The following is a 16,251-nucleotide window of genomic DNA, read 5'->3' on the forward strand; positions in this document are numbered from 1 at the left end:
CTACTTAAATTTACATTATTCTTAGCTGATCCAACTCTGATTCACACTGACTCATCTTAAAGCTGTTTTCTGAGATATTGTCGAGAATCTTGGTTTCACTTGAACTGGTTTCTAAAAGAACTCCTTGGACTGTTATAGTCAGTTATGTCTCTAGGTCTGACTCTACAACCACAGAGAGTAGGACATTTGCTTAAATACAGTCATGTGTAAGAACCCATTTATGGCTGGGTATGGGCATTCCTATAATCCCAGCACTTGGGAAGATTACCAATTCAAGTCCAGCTTGAGCTACCTAGTAAGTTCTAGGCCTGCATTTGGAATACAGTGAGACTCTGTCTCAAAAATCCCAAGAGCTGAGGGCAAAAGCATCTTAGAGATAAGAGTGCTATGACTAAAGGTCTGAATTTGATTCTGAAATATCTACCTATTGTCTATCTTTTATCTATCTATCTATCTATCTATCTATCTATCTATCTATCTATCATATATCTATCATATATCTATCTAATTTTCTACAACCTCTCTTCACTGCTTCCTTTTTTGTAGTGTTTACACAAATGACTCCCCTTGTCTCTGATTTGTTTTCTTGAAGACCTCTTAATTAACCATCTCAAGTATTGGTTTTAGTTGTCTGTCATCGCTGGGGAGGACCTACACCAGTTGTGAGTCCTATACTAGAGGAGAAGCAATGAGAATTTTAAAAAGGCACTAAGACTTTTTGGCCATGTTACAGAAAGAGATTTCTAAAGATTTAGAAAGAGTGATACCCTGCTAAGTACCTAAGTTTACTCTTATCAGTTCTATAGGTTATAGCTGGAATATTAAAATATTATTTTATTAGGAGTGGCATTTACAAGAATTTTGACTGGAAACAGTTGAAAAATCTGTAAGAAAATGAAAACAAGGCACTAAGAGTTAAGCAAACTAGTATACATAATAGATTTGAATCAATAAACAAAATCATCTGTTCTTTCAGCATTGACCAAAACAATCAACGAAAACCAGTTCATCTGTAATTTGCATTAGATTCATTAGAAAGTTGTATTTAAGAGTACTTACTACTCTTGAGAAGCTGCTCTGCCTGCATCCCACCCCCACTCACGTATAAAGACACTATTTTTAACAATGGGAATCTAATCCATTGTGGTCTCTTTTGAGCATTCTTTCCACCATGCATGTTTACTTTCCACCTAATTGTTATAATTCAGATATTTTAACTTTTATTCCTTTATGGTTTATGTATGTTATATTAATAAATCATTTGTGTGTGTACACACAGTAGACTCTTCAAAAGGAGTACTTGTGGAATTCTTTTAATTCAAATCAAGGAAAATTATCCCTTGTGCAGAAAGTACATCATTATATACATATAAAGTATGTGTATTTATTAACAAATTATAAAAGTAAGTAGTGCTATTTTGGAAGTGTCATGTATCTTTTTTTTTTTTTTTTGTTCTTAGATATTTAATTTTCTATTAAAGCTCCATGCCAGTGTCCCCTAGAGGCATAACCAACAGAATATACATCTAGCAATAAAATGAGATTTAGTAGTTTGGCTTACATATTTGGAGGCTGGGGCTTGCAGGATGAAGAGCCAGCAAAATCAATTGTTCAGTGTGAGAAGTTGGAAGCCACAGAACAGAGGGACGGATGATGAAGTTCTGTCTGTGGTTGACGTCCTGGAAGCTCTCTGGAAAGTCACTGGTATGTTGCACATGGAAGAGCTGAAGAAGCTGGACTCTGAGGTCAATGGCAATAGTAATACCAAAAGATACACTCATTCAAGGACTAAGCTTGCAAGAGGTTTCCTAGCATACACTCAAAATGTGTCTTTCCCAATCAGATTCCTGACGCACATGCCAATGACCTCTGGAAACACCCTCCCAGACACACCTCAGATGTACCTTCCTAAAACCTTACTCATCTTTCTTGCCAATCACGTAGCAATTGAAGTTTGTTAGACATGGACGGAAAAAAAAATCTGGTTGGAGTGCTATTTCACTATAGATATTCATAGATATGTGTTTCAGATAATCATGATATTTGATAACTAGTCACTTACAGCAGAGAAAGCTGGAATATGGGGGCTATTCAGCACCCACAGAACAAAAGGAAGTCCTTACATTTATAGACTTGAGGGGAAAGGAATATCTGAGATCAGAAAGGAGGGATCTCTGAATTTAGTGGACTAGTAAAGGATAGTATATGAAGCCTTAATTCAGGATGCTAATCCTATTGTTCCACCTCACCTGGGATGCTGCAGGCTAGAAACCCAGCAGCTTAGAGAAACAGGGCATAGTTATCCCCTCTAGCTTTTTGAGGAATCTTCATACTGATGTCCCTAGTGGCTGCACTCCCACCAGCAGTGAATAAGTGTTCCTTTCCCCCACATCCATGCCAGCATCCACTGTCATTTGTTTCTTTGGTCTTGGGCCATTTGACTGGGGTAAGATGAAATCTCAAAGTGGTTTCAATTTGGATTTTCCTAATGCCTAAGGATGCTGAACTTTTTTTGCCTGTCTGTTCGTTGGTCTTTCATGCTTCATATTTTGAGAACTCTCACTTCATTTTTTAATTGTGTTGTTCATGTTCATAACATTTAGTTTTGGGGGATTTGTTTGTTTTGGTTTTGGTTTCTTAGTTCATTGTATAATAGGGGTAATAGCTGTTGTCTAGGGGATTGTTAAGTTCATTCCCTAGCAGGAACTGAATATCTGGGAAGATGATAGACCAAACCTTGGAAAAAGCAAAAGTAATCACTTTATTCCTTTAGGGTGGGAAAGGCTGGCATGGAAGCCCACCCCCAGTGACACATCCCCTCAAACAAGGACACACCTTCTAGTCATTTCTCAATACAGTTTCACTAACTAGGAGAATCTCCCCTTTCCTCTCTAATTTATTACTTTGCACCTCCTCTCTCTTTCTTTTTGTTAATTTGGCTAGAAGTTAGTTAGACTTGCTGATCTTTTTAAAGAACCAACTTCATTTTATTACTTTTTTCTTCTCTATTTAATTAATCTCAGCCCTGATTGCCACGGACTGGATCTCAGCTAGACCACCAGACCGAGGGAGAACGGGGTGAAGGTACTCAGGATAAGTGGGATTCGGTGAATGACAGACAGCCACAGACACGAGAGTATGTTGTGAAGCTGCTGCAGTGAATTTTATACAGTTACTTGAAGAAACATGGCAATCAGCCAGTAAGGTGATAGACATCGAATCAACAATATAGTCACACAATTTTCTCAGAATGATTAACAGATCTCATGAGTATAGCCTTTACTTTTTCTTTTGTGGTTCCTCATCCGGACAGAGAACATTACGGCCCTAGCTGTAGTTTTTCTTCTACACCTTTGTTCTGTATCAAAATTAAACCCTTTCCATCATTGTTCTAACCATGGTTTCATTTGTGTGAAAATATTTTAACCTTTGCCTGTGGGTGAGAAGACACCAGGGGGGTCAGTACCTAGCTAATCTTTCCATGAACTGTAACTTATACCATTCTATTTTCATACCATTATGATTCACCCATCGGTTCCCATGTATGTCATAAGCTCCCGTAAATAATTATTATATCTAAGATTAAAGTTAGGGGGTTGCCACCATCGACCCTTGATGAGAAACTCTATTTGTCCCTGAATAATTCTTGTAGGAATGACTAATTCCTGTAACTGCTTACTTGCAGCTGCTGTCGGCTGCATGTGTGAATTGCCTATGAGTGCCTGTACCTTTACTTTCATTCTCTCTTCTCTAGAATCTTCGTCCTTCTGAATCATAAATTCTTTCTGCTCTAAATTATTCATGAATTCCCCCAAACTTTAGGGATCCTCTTGAACTGTTGGCCTAAGAGCTTGAATCCTAGGTGGGGGTATTGAAGCCACTTTTGAGGAATCATTACTCTCTTTAAGGGGCACATCAGGAACATTAAGAGTTAACTTCTTGGAATTAATACACAAGGAAACAGCAATAATTACAGCTGCAAAGAGAAGAAGGCAGAGTGCCAGCCAGCCTCTGCAAGCAGATCTGCGTGGTTCCGTGTAGCCTGGCACCTTGATTCGGGCAGATTGATGAGGGGTCGCCGGGGGCATAGACCTGAGGGTCACGAGCCCCCCTTTCCCACGTAACTACCTCATCCAAGGCATTTGTCACGCAGGCAACACCGTTGTAGGCGTGGCACCTGATCTTTATCATCTCTTCCATCTACTTTTCTTGGGTAGTGTTTATTCTTGTTTTCCTAAGGCCTTCAAATTCAACACTAAGTTAGTAATTTGAGATTTCTCAATTTACTTTTATTTTAATATAATTATATCATTATTCCCCTTTTCTTTTCTTCTTCCAATTGCCTTCTTTGTTTCATTACTCTAATCCCTCTGTCTTAGTTAGGTTTCTATTGCTATGATAATCTACCATGACCAAAAGCACTTGTGGAAGAAAAGATTTATTTCTTCTTAGAACTCTAACGTTACATTCCATCACTGAAGAAAGTCAGAGCAGGAACCTGGAGACAGGAACTGAAGCAGAGGACATGGAAGAATGCTACTTCCTGGTTTGTTTCCCATGGCCTGCTCAGCTTGCCTTCTTATGCCATCTAATACCACCTAGGGAGTCACACCACCTACAATGGTCTTGACCCTCCACATCAATCAGTATTTAAGATAATGCCCTATAGACTTGCTTGCAGATCAATCTTATGGAGACATGTTCTTAATTAAGTTTCATTCTTCACAGATATGTCTAGGTCTGTGTCAAACAAAAACAAAAACTAACCAGCACACCTTCTATGTCCTCCATTCCATTCCCTTTCAAATGACTGACCTCTTTTCTTTTATTATTATTGATTTTTCTTGGGTGTAACTTTGTTTGAGACAAAGGATGTATGTGGGAGCCCACAAAGGTTTCCTAGTGATCTGAGCTTGCTTTACACAGCAGGGCTGCATTAGGGGATGGCTTGACCACACACATGGTTATCAGGTGTTTGGAATGGTCTGCACTTGGCTGTGCTGGGGGGAGATCTTTTGCTCCACCTCTTGGAATTTCTATAAATAGCCCTTAGATGAGACAGAAAGGGCTGGTGGGTTTTGACCCAGGCCCTCCCAAGGCTATCCTATGTTTCTAGCTGTCGCTCTCTATATTTCTATCTAAGTATTTCTCACTTCTTCCTGCTCAAGAGTACCCTGGGGGAAAAAGTGGGGGCAGGCACCCCACAGATGGACCACTGAACAAGAACTCAGGGACTTAGTGAAAGCTGGGGAGAAAGTCTTGTAAGAAGCAGCTGGACCAGTCTGGTTTTGTAGTGAAAGTGAAGGTGGGGGGTTTTATCCTCAGGGGTGAGTGAGGTGATGAAGTGCCAAATTTGGAAAGTAAGGCTGCAGCATAGATATATCTCTCTATCTAGGTTTTTTTCTATTTCTCTCTCTCTTAATTTCTATCTTAAGGGGAAAAATGTAAGGTAGTGTAAAAATATAGTGTAGAAAAAATTTAGATTAAGGTAGAGTAGGAATACTGTGAAGAAAACTTAGAATAGAATAAGCAACAAGACAGAGGTACTATGTCCTTAATTTTTTAACTATGAGGCTAGGAATGCAAACTGGAAAAAAAATCAGAGGAAAAAATTATCAAAGAGGAGAAAAAAATGGTGAGAAAAAGATTCCTTTGGGGAGCTTTTGGCCTGTCAACACCTTAATTCATAGTACCAAGTGACTTTCCCCTGAGGTGAATGCAGATAAAATAAAAATTTTCATGCTGCTGATGCTGCCAGGATCTGGAAACACGATACCACCAGAATTAATTTCCTCTTGGCCATTAAGTCAAAAGTTTAGAGAACAGAAGTCTTGGAAAAGCTTGGTGGTCTTTCTCTCTCAAAAACTTAAAGCTTTCTTGGGAAAACTTAATCTCTCTCTAAAATACTAAAAGGCAGCCGGGCAGTGGTGGCACATGCCTATAATCCCAGCACTCAGGAGGCAGAGGCAGGAGGATCTCTGTGAGTTTGAGGCTAGCCTGGTCTACAAAGTGAGTTCCAGGAAAGGCACAAAGCTATGCAGAGAAACCCTGTCTTGAAAAAACAAACAAAACAAAACAAAACAAACAAAACAACAACAACAACAAAACTAAAAGGCTTTTCAGACCTTTCTTTCTCAGATTGTTTTCTTTCTGTGAGAACAAAATTTAATTCACCTGGAAGTAACATCTATAGGAAAAAATCACCTGTGGTTTGCTCTAAGAAAAAACAAAACCACACCTCTTGGAACAAGGCAAACCTTTTTCTAGTCTTTCCTTCAAGCCAATAACAACAGCAGCCAGAAATCCCCCTGCAGCTAGAACCTAGCCATACATGCCTGGGAAAGTGCAGGCAGAGAGCCACAGAGAGCCAGAGAGCTGAGCAAGGCAGGTTCCTCCTTGATAGGGAGGGGCTTCTGGTATGGAGGAAACAGTAAAGCTGAGCCTTGGCTGTAGCTTCTGCAGTATCAAGGACTCTGAGGAGGAGACAAGCCAGGACAAGACAAAAATCTATCTGGGAAAAAGTCTCTATGAAAGTGCTGTGAAGCCAGGCAGTGGTGGCGCTCGCCTTTTAATCCCAGCACTAGGGAGGCAGAGGCAGGCAGATCTCTGTGAGTTAGAGTCCAGCCTGGGCTACTGAGTGAGTTCCAGGAAAAAAAAGTGCTGTGAAAAAGCTTTATTTTAAGTACTTTCATTCTTTTACTAATCCAGTAAAGGCAGAAGAGCAATCCCAAGGTAATTTTGCTCCAGGCACAAAAGTGCCTGCCCAAATATGCAAAATATGAGTGGGCATATAGGACTTAGTTCCAGGGACAGTATCAGAAAAGAAAAACACCTAGCAATGCCAGCTCAGGGAAAATAGAAATCTCTCAATCTCACGTGGTAAAAAAAGCAAAAATCTTGACTCAAAAACTCTCCCATTACAAAAAGCAAAAGCAGTGTAAAAACAAATCCTGTAAAGAGAACAGGAAGTTTGCTCCCAGACCTGAAAGGAATTATGGGAAATATAGTCCATATAAGGTCATTTGTAACAGCAGGCTGATATACAGAAATTCACTATGGGAAATGTAGCTTTTCAGATCAAAATGGCAGTACTGCCTGAAAACTGTTTTTTTTTTTTTTTTTTTTTTTTCAGCTCAAAATGAAGTTTTTGTCCAAAGCGCTGCTAGAAAGCTTAACTTTACTTCCCCCAAACTAAGCACAGACAAACAACTTGCCTCTCAGGAGACAATTAAAGTGCTAATACCATTTGTCAACAAGTCACTTCAAAATCCTTAAGAAAGCAAGGGAAAGTGGTCTATACACTGGTAATATTGCTTTATATATGAAAAAACTTATGGACAAATAAAGAGGTTCTAGGCATTTTGAATAAACAGCCTGCAGTGAATGATTCCTTTGCAAATCTACTATGGGAACAAGGAAGCAGGTATTCAAAAATAAATGACTGCTTTGTAGATGGGGACCAAACTTCAGAAAAATCTAGCTATCTTACTAAGGGTTGAAAGGTTACAACTACAGTCTGAATTAAACAACTCATGGTCAGAGTATATCATGGCTGCTAATAAAAATAATGTCAGGAGTTGAGAAGCTAATAAATAAGATGAAAATCGTAAATCATGAAAAAGTCCTTCCTCAGGGTAAGCTAATTAAGGATATGTTTTATGAAACAACATCTATATTCTTACTCCTTTGAACAGTAGCTGTTTTGATGAACAAATAACCTTGCCAGAAATATTGGGCTAATAACAATCTCTCAGAAACATCAGCATTGTTAAAAGACAGCTTTAAAGAATCAACAAGAGGGAAAATTGCACCTTCAGAAACTTGCTGGTGGCCTGCATTTAGAAAAAGGGATATTGGTCCCAACAATGTTCCTCCAGAAGAATTGGAATAAAAGAACAGTGGAACCAATGTTCCTGATATTAATGTTCCATCTTGCAGTCTGTGGATAATAGGAGAATAAGGAGGCCTCAAGACTGCTGAGGAGTTTGTGATGAAGTTTCAGTAATGTTTTTGGTACACAGTGGAACCTGCTGAAAGCTGCAGGTCTGGAATCCCACTCCAACTTAGACAATTGTCTTCTCCTGATGGTAAACTGACTGTTGTGGAGTTATCAGCTGAGCAATTCAGAAACAAAATGTTCCTTAGGAGGTTTTGTCCCTCATCCTCTTTTCTTTTGGGGCTTGCTGTAAATTGAGATAGCTCTTAAATAGAGTTTTTATAAAAGATCTGGAATGCATAAAGTACTGTTTAGCAGCAACACTATTTTTACTTTCTGAATGAAGTCCAAAGAAAATTACTCTCTGTTGTTGGAAGATAATATAAATAGTTCTACTAAGAAATCATTTCTAGGTGTGTGATAAAGTTTATAAAGTGGTCATCTAGAGTTTACTTTTGAATTAAGCTTGTAAAAAGGGTAAATGTATAGTGATAGTAGTTCAGTTAAGAAATCTCTTCTAAATGTTAAAAAAAAAATTCTTCTACATGCTTGCTAGTGTAAGTTAGTTCTGTTAAGAGGGTCTTTCTAGATGTATGTAAGATAGCTCTATTGAATTTTCTCTTGAATACAAGCTTGGTAAATAGTTTAGTTAAGAAATCTCTTCTATTTATTTGCTAATGGCATAGACTTTTAAAGAAAATTTGCTTTTAAATATAAGCTTGTAGGAAGTATAAATAAGTATATGTTGAATGTGAGTTTGTGAAAAGTGTAAATAAATGTTGAATGTGAGTCTAAATGTGTAATGTAAGCTTGAAAAACGTGTAAATATGTATAGTGATGTAAGTTTGTAAGAAGTATAAATACATATAGTAGCTAGCCATGCTAGGTGTAAATACATATAGTAAATAGTCATGAGAGTTGTAAATATGTAATGTGTGTATACTAGAATTATATTGATGTTAATGAACCAGAGTTTGGTAAAATCTAAGGGAATCTTTTAAGTTTGATATAGTTTATTTCATGCAGTTTGCATCAAGAATTTATTGATTTAAAAATGGGCTTGGCACAGCTAAGGCTATTATAGACACTTTAAGACCTATTTCAAAAAGGATATTCTATCTTTATCATCCTCTATTCCTTCAATGGGAGGTGTGGCAGCTATGAAGATCACTGTGGATGGTTGTAAGCTCAATAGGATCCTGGACCAGAGCTGAATTAAGCTCAGTACCCCTTCCTGCCAGAGTCTGAGAGTCAAAGACAGGCAACTTTCTTGTTGATAGCTTCTAGCCTAATACAAAGTATGGTTGGTGGAAAGCATATCTCCATGATGGGTAATAGAAGAAATAATCAGGGAGAACAACTTAAGACAGACCTCAGTGTATCTGAGGGACCTGAGGGGTTCTTTAAAAAAATAAGAAGAGGGACTTGTGGGTTTCCTAGTGATCTGAGCTTGCTTTACACAGCAGTGCTGTATTAAGAGATGGCTTGACCAAATGCATGGTTACTAGGTGTTTGGAATGGTCTGCATTTGGCTGTGCTGGGGGGATCTTTTGTCACATCCCTTGGCATTTCTATAAATAACCCTTTAGAAAAGACAGAAGGGGCTGATGGGTTTTTACCCAGGTTCTAGTAAGGCTATCCTATTTTTCTATCTGTCTCTCTCCTCTATATTTCTATCTAAATATTTCTCACATTTTTTCTGCTCAAGAGTACCCTGTGGGAAAAAGTGGGGGCATCCCCCCCCCCAGATGTAGCCCTGGCTGTCCTAGAACTCACTATGTAGATCAGGATGACCTGACCTCTCAGAAATCTACCTGCCTATGCCTCCCAAGTACTGGGATTAGAGGTGTTCTAATACCAGCAACCTAATAGCACACCTGAAAGCTCTAGAACAAAAAGACTTAATCACAGCCAAGAGGAGTAGATGACAAGAAATAATCAAACTAAGGGCTGAGATAGATAAGATAGAAACAAACATTACAAAGAATCAATGAAACAAAGAGTTGGATCTTTGAGAAAATCAACAGGATAGACAAACTCTTATCCAAACTAATTAGAAGACAGGGAGAGAATATCCAAATTAATAAAATAATAAACAAAATAGGGACATGACAACAGACACTGATGAAATTCAGAGAATCCTAAGGACATTCTTTAAAAACCTGTACTCTAAATGTAATGAATAATTTTCTTGATAGGACACCACTTATCAAAGTCAAAATCAAGATCAGATAAACAATTTAAACAGGCCTATAATCCCCCAGTGAAATAGAAGCATTTGTTAAAAGTCTTCCTATCCAAAAAGCCCAGGGACAGAGGATTTTAGCACTGAATTATACCAGGCATTCAAAGAAAAGTTGATGCCAGCAATCTTCAAATTATTCCACAAAATAGGAAGAGAAGGACCATTGCCAAATTCATTTTATGAGGTCACAGCCACCATGATACCCAAATCATACAAAGATTCAACAAAGAATTACAGACCAATTTCCCTAATGAACATTGATGCAAAAATAATAAAAATTCTTATAAACTGAACCCAAGATCACATCAAAAAGAGCATCCACCATGATCAAGTAGGCTTCATTCCAGAGATGTAGAAAGGGTGTAACATATAAAAATCAGTAAATGTAATCCACCATATAAATAAAATGAAAGAAAAAACTGCACACGATCATCTCATTAGATGTTGTAAAAAAATCTTTGACAAAATTCAACATCCCTTCATGATAGAAGTCCTGAAGAGATTAGGGATACAAGAGACATACCTAAACATAATAAAGGCAATTTACAGTAAGCCTATAGCCAACATGAACTTAAGTGGAGAGAAACTCAAAGCAATTCCACTAAAATCTGGAACAAGACAAGGTTGTACACTCTCTCCATATCTATTCAATACAGTCCTTAAAGTTTTAGTTAGAATAATAAGACAATTGAAGGAGATCAAGGGGATACAAATTGGAGAGGAAGGAGTCAAAAGTATTGTTCTTTGCAGATGATATGATAGTATATACAAGTGGCCCTAAAAAATCTACTGGGGAACTCCTACAGCTGATAAATACTTTCAGCAAAGTGGCTGGATGCAAGATTAATTAAAAAAATCAGTAGCCCTCCTATATATAAATGACAAATAGATTGAGGAAGAAATCCATGAAACAACATCCTTCACAATAGACTCAGAAAATATAAAATATTTAGGGGTAACTCCAACCAAACAAGTGAAAGTAAAAACTTCAAGAAAGTAAAAACTTTTGAAGACAGAAATTGAAATAAATATCAGAAAATGGAAAGATCTCCCATGCTCATGAATCAGTAGGATTAGTATAGTAAAAATGACCATCCTACCAAAAGCAATTTACAGATTCATGTAATTCCCATCAAAATTCCAACACAATTCTTTATAGACCTTAAAATGACAATATTCAACCTTATATGGAAAAACAAAAATCCAGGATAGCTAAAACAATCCTGAACAATTAAAATACTGCTGGAGGGATCACAATCCCTTATTGCAAGTTGTACTACAGAGCTATACTAATAAAAACTGCATGGTATTGGCATAAAAACACACAGGCTGATCAATAGAATTGAATTGAAGACCGCAACATAAATTCACACATCTATGGACACCTGATTTTTTATGAAGTCAGAAATACACACTGGAAAAAAGAATGTATAAACAAATGGTGCTGGTCAAACCAGATGTAAGCATGTAGAAGAATACAAATAGATCTATATTTATCACCCTGCAAAAAATTCAAGTCCAAGTGGATCAAAGACCTCAACATAAAATCAGATACACTAAGCCTTAATAGAAGGGAAAGTGGGAAATACCCTTGAATGCATTGGCACAGGAGACAACTTTCTGAAAAGAACTCCTATAATTCAGGCACTAAAATCAGCAATTGATAAATGGAACCTCATGAAACTTAAAAGCTTCTGTAAAGCAAAGCACACCATCAATAGGACAAAGAAGCAGACTGTGGAACAGGAAAAGGTTCTTATCAGTTCCACATCTGATAGAAGTCTAATATCCAAACTATATAAAAATCTCAAGAAACTAGATATTTTTAAAAAATCCAATTTAAAATGGAGTACAGATCTAAATAGATAGAGGAATCTGAAATGACTGAGAAACACTTAAAGGAGTGTTCAACATTTTTAACCATCAGGGAAATGCAAATCAAAACTACTTTGAGATTCCATCTTAAACCTGTCAGAAAGGCTAAAATCAGTAACCCAAGTGATAGCTTATGCTGGTGAGGATGTGGAGCAATAGGAACAACTCCTCCATTTCTGATGGGAGCGCAAACTTGTAAAGCCACTGTGGAAATCAATATGGCAGTTCCTCAGAAAATTGGGAATTGATCTACCTCAAGACCCAGCTATTCTACTCTAGGACATATACCCTAGGGAAATTCCACAATACCACAAGGACACTTGCTCTACCATGTTTGTTTCTTTGATTTATTCCTTTTATTTATTTTTCTTGCATTCCTGTTCTAGCTCAGACTGTGAATACTATACTGAATGAGAGCAGAGAATATGGACATTCTTGTCTCTTTCTTGATTTTAGAGGAAATATTTTCAGGTTTTTACCACTTAGTATAATGATGGCTGAAGGGTTAGGATTTAGATCAGTGGTTCTCAACATGTGGGTCATGACCCCTTTTAGGTCACGTATCAGATATCCTGCATTCCAGATATTTACATTATGATTCACAGCAGTAGCAAAATTACAATTAAATACAAGAGTAGTAAATTACAGTTATGAGATAGAAAAAAATTAATTTTGTTGTTAGGGTCACCACAACATGAGGAACTGTATTAAAGAGTCACAGCATTCAGAGGGTTGAGAACTACTGCTCTAGAGTATAACTTCCATTATATTCCTGCTTCTTCAGACCTTTCCTCATGAAGACATATTGAACTCTGTCAAATGCCTTGCATTTGTTTATTGAGATTATCATATATTTTCTGTTCTTATTATATTTATTAACTTGTAAACATCAAACTGTCCTTGCATTCCTAGAATGACACTAGCTTGGTTGTGATCTCTGAAAACCTTAATGTGTTTTCAAAATTGTAAGTATTTTATTGATAGTATTTGTGTCTTGTGTTCATTGTGGAAAATAATCTACAGTTTTCTTTTTTGTTGTTGTCTGGTTCTTATTAGGTTTTGACATTAGGGTAAGGCTGACTTTGTGGAATGAATGCTTTTCCTTTCTATTTTATGGAACAGATCAAGAAGTGAAATCAGGGCTAGTTGATACCTCCAGAAATTCTTTTACTGTTCAAAATTATTTTTGCTATTTTGAGTGTTTTGTGTTTCAGTATGAAAGTTAATATTATTTTTGCCAATTTCTGTAAAGAACTTCATTGGAATTTTGATGGTTATTGTGTTGAATCTGTAGATTGCTTTTGGTAGGATGGACATTTTTACAATATTAATCCTACCATTTTGTGAGCATATGAGATCTTTCCATCTTATTGTATCTTCTTTAATTTATTTCTCCAGTGTCTTTAAATTCTCATTGTACAAGTCTTTCATTCCCTTGTTAGAATTATTATTTATTCCAAGATATTTTAATTTTTTAAGGCTCCTGTATATGAAATTGTTTCCCTGATTTTTAAAAATCAGTGTATCTGTTGTAGGTATATAGGAAGGCTACTGGTTTTGTTTGTTAATTTTCTCTCTTGCCACTTGGCTTAATGTGTCAGCTGTAAGAGTTTTCTAGTGGAGTCTTTAGGGCCTTTTATGTACATAATTGTATCATCTGCAAATAAGAACATTTTGACTGTTTTTATTATTTGTAACCCCTTAAAGTCCTTGTCTTATTGCCTCAGCTAAGACTCCAAGTACTGTATTGAGCAGAAGTGAAGAAAATGGACATCTTTGTTTCATTCTAGATTTTAGAAGAAGTGCCGTAAGTTTTCTTCCATTTAGTATGATGTTGACTATGAGTCTTTTGTTTTATGTTGAGATATAGCTCTAGTATCACTAGATTCTCTAGGACTTTCATCAGCAAGGGATGTCAGATTTTCTTAAAGACCTTTTCTGCATCTAATAAGATGACCATGTAATTTCTATGCTTCAGTGTATTTATGTGGTGAATTACATTTATTGATTTTTTAATTTATGTTGAACAATTACCATATTTCTAGGATGAAGCTGATTTGATCATGGTTGATGAGCTTTTCTGATGTGTTCTTAAATTCACATTGGAAGTATTTTGGGGGGAATTTTTGTTTTTATGTTCATCAGAGAGATTAGACAATTATTTTCTTTTTTCTTGGGTTTTTATTTGGTTTTGGTATAGGGATAATATTGATTTCATAAAAGCAATTTGAAAATGTTCCTTCATTTTCTACGTTATGGAATAATTTCAGTTACTTTTCTATCATCATGACAAAATAGCATGACCAAGACAACTTATAAAAGAAAATATGTAACTTGGAAACTCATGGTTCCAGAGTGTTAGAGTCCATAAACGTCATGGCTGGAAGTGTAGTAGTGGCAGGCAGGCATGATGTTGAGAGCTTACATATGATTCAAAAGCATGAGGCAGAGAGTTAACTTGGGCTAGAGAGGGCTTTTAAAACTTCAAAGCTCACTCCCAGTGTCACACCTTTTCAACAAAGGCACACCTCCCAATTCTTCCCAGTTATTACCAACTGAAGACCAAGTATTCAAATATATAAGCCTATGGGAGGTATTCTAATTCAAATCACCACAAATAGCTTCCATGGACTGCTGAGAATCTGCTGAGTTTGGTGTTTGGAATATTCTGCAGATAATTATCAAGTCCATTTGATGTATTATGTCACTTAATTCTGCTGTTTCTCTGTTTTTTTTTTTTGTTTTTTTTTTTTAATTTTTCGTCCAGATCACCTGTCTATAGGAGAAAGAATAGGGGTATTGAAGTCATCTGTTATTACTGAGTTGAAGTTAATCTGTGTCTTTAATTCCAGTAGTACATTCTTTATGAAGTTGGGTGCACTAGAGTTTGGTTCATATGTTTAGGATTGTAATATCTTCTTTCTTAATTGTTCTCTTGAGTATAATAAAGCATCTTTCTTTCTCTCTTTTGGCTGGTTTTAGTTTGAAGTCTATTTTGTTGCATTTGCTTATTTCCATGCTTTCACTTTAAAGACCATACCTATCTTTAAAGCTAAGACGAATTTCTTGTCAACTACAGAAAGATGGATTGTGTTTCTTCATCTATTCAGCTAATCTATATGTTTTGATTGGAGAGTTGATGCTATTCATATTTAAAATGATCAATTGCATTCATTTCATTGTTTTATGGTTGTCTGCATTGCTAGGCATGCTTTTTGCTTCGGTAGTTGTAGTTAGTTCATTTGTTTTCTTCCTCTTAGCTGTGCTTATTCCTTTCTTCACCGGGAAGTACTACTTCTGGTGTTCTCTAGGGGACTGGCTTGGTGGACATGAGTTCTTTTCACCTGTTTATGTTCATGAAAAAAAGTTCCTTTCTCCTTTGACTACGGCAGATGGTTCTTCTGAGTGGAGCAGTCTAGACTGGCATCCATGGTCTTTCAGAGTTTGAAGTACATTGCTCTAGTATCTTCTGGCCTTTAAATTTCCATTGAGAATCAGCTGTTATTCTGATGGATTTTTCTTTATTTGTAACTCCCCCCCCCCCTTCCAGCTTTCAAAACTCTTCCTTTGTTGTGCACATTTGCTACTTTGGTATGGCTAACCCCATTGCCCATATGCTCGAGGGAGTAAGACAGAGGGATCAAGGCTGTGGATTGCGCCACTGGGGAAGACAAAGGCTGAACTATAGCTCTGCCATGGACTGTGAGCCTTCAGGTTTTCATCTGCAAGGTGGACCAACAGCAGCCTCTCCCTCAGGGAGTGCTTGTGAGATTTAAGTAGAACATGCAAGTGAAACCCTGGCCACAGGACTTATGGGGAGTGAGGTGTTCAGCAAATCTGAGACCAGTTTTAGGACTCTTTGGAAAGTGGAGGTCAGGTGCTCTGTGGCAATGAAATCCCACTCTCCTGTCCCCCAGTCACATTGCCAGTGCAATGGACATGCACTTCATTCCTGGGCCTCTTGGTGGCAGTGTTTTGTCTCACACAGATTTCATAGGGAGAGTTTCTAAAATGATGTCCAGGGCTTTTCAAGTCCTCCGTTGCACAGCCTGCTCATCTGATCCCCAGGGGTCTGGGTTCACCTATGCAGTGAATTTCAGAAGTTTAGCAAGAGTCCACCAAGTCCCAGAAGCTTCTTGATTGCTCAGTTCTTGGTTGGCACACAGTGGACATTCCCAGGCCACAGATATTGGCC

The sequence above is a fragment of the Onychomys torridus genome, chromosome 8 (assembly GCF_903995425.1).
Source record: "Onychomys torridus chromosome 8, mOncTor1.1, whole genome shotgun sequence".
NCBI classification, from domain to species: domain Eukaryota; kingdom Metazoa; phylum Chordata; class Mammalia; order Rodentia; family Cricetidae; genus Onychomys; species Onychomys torridus.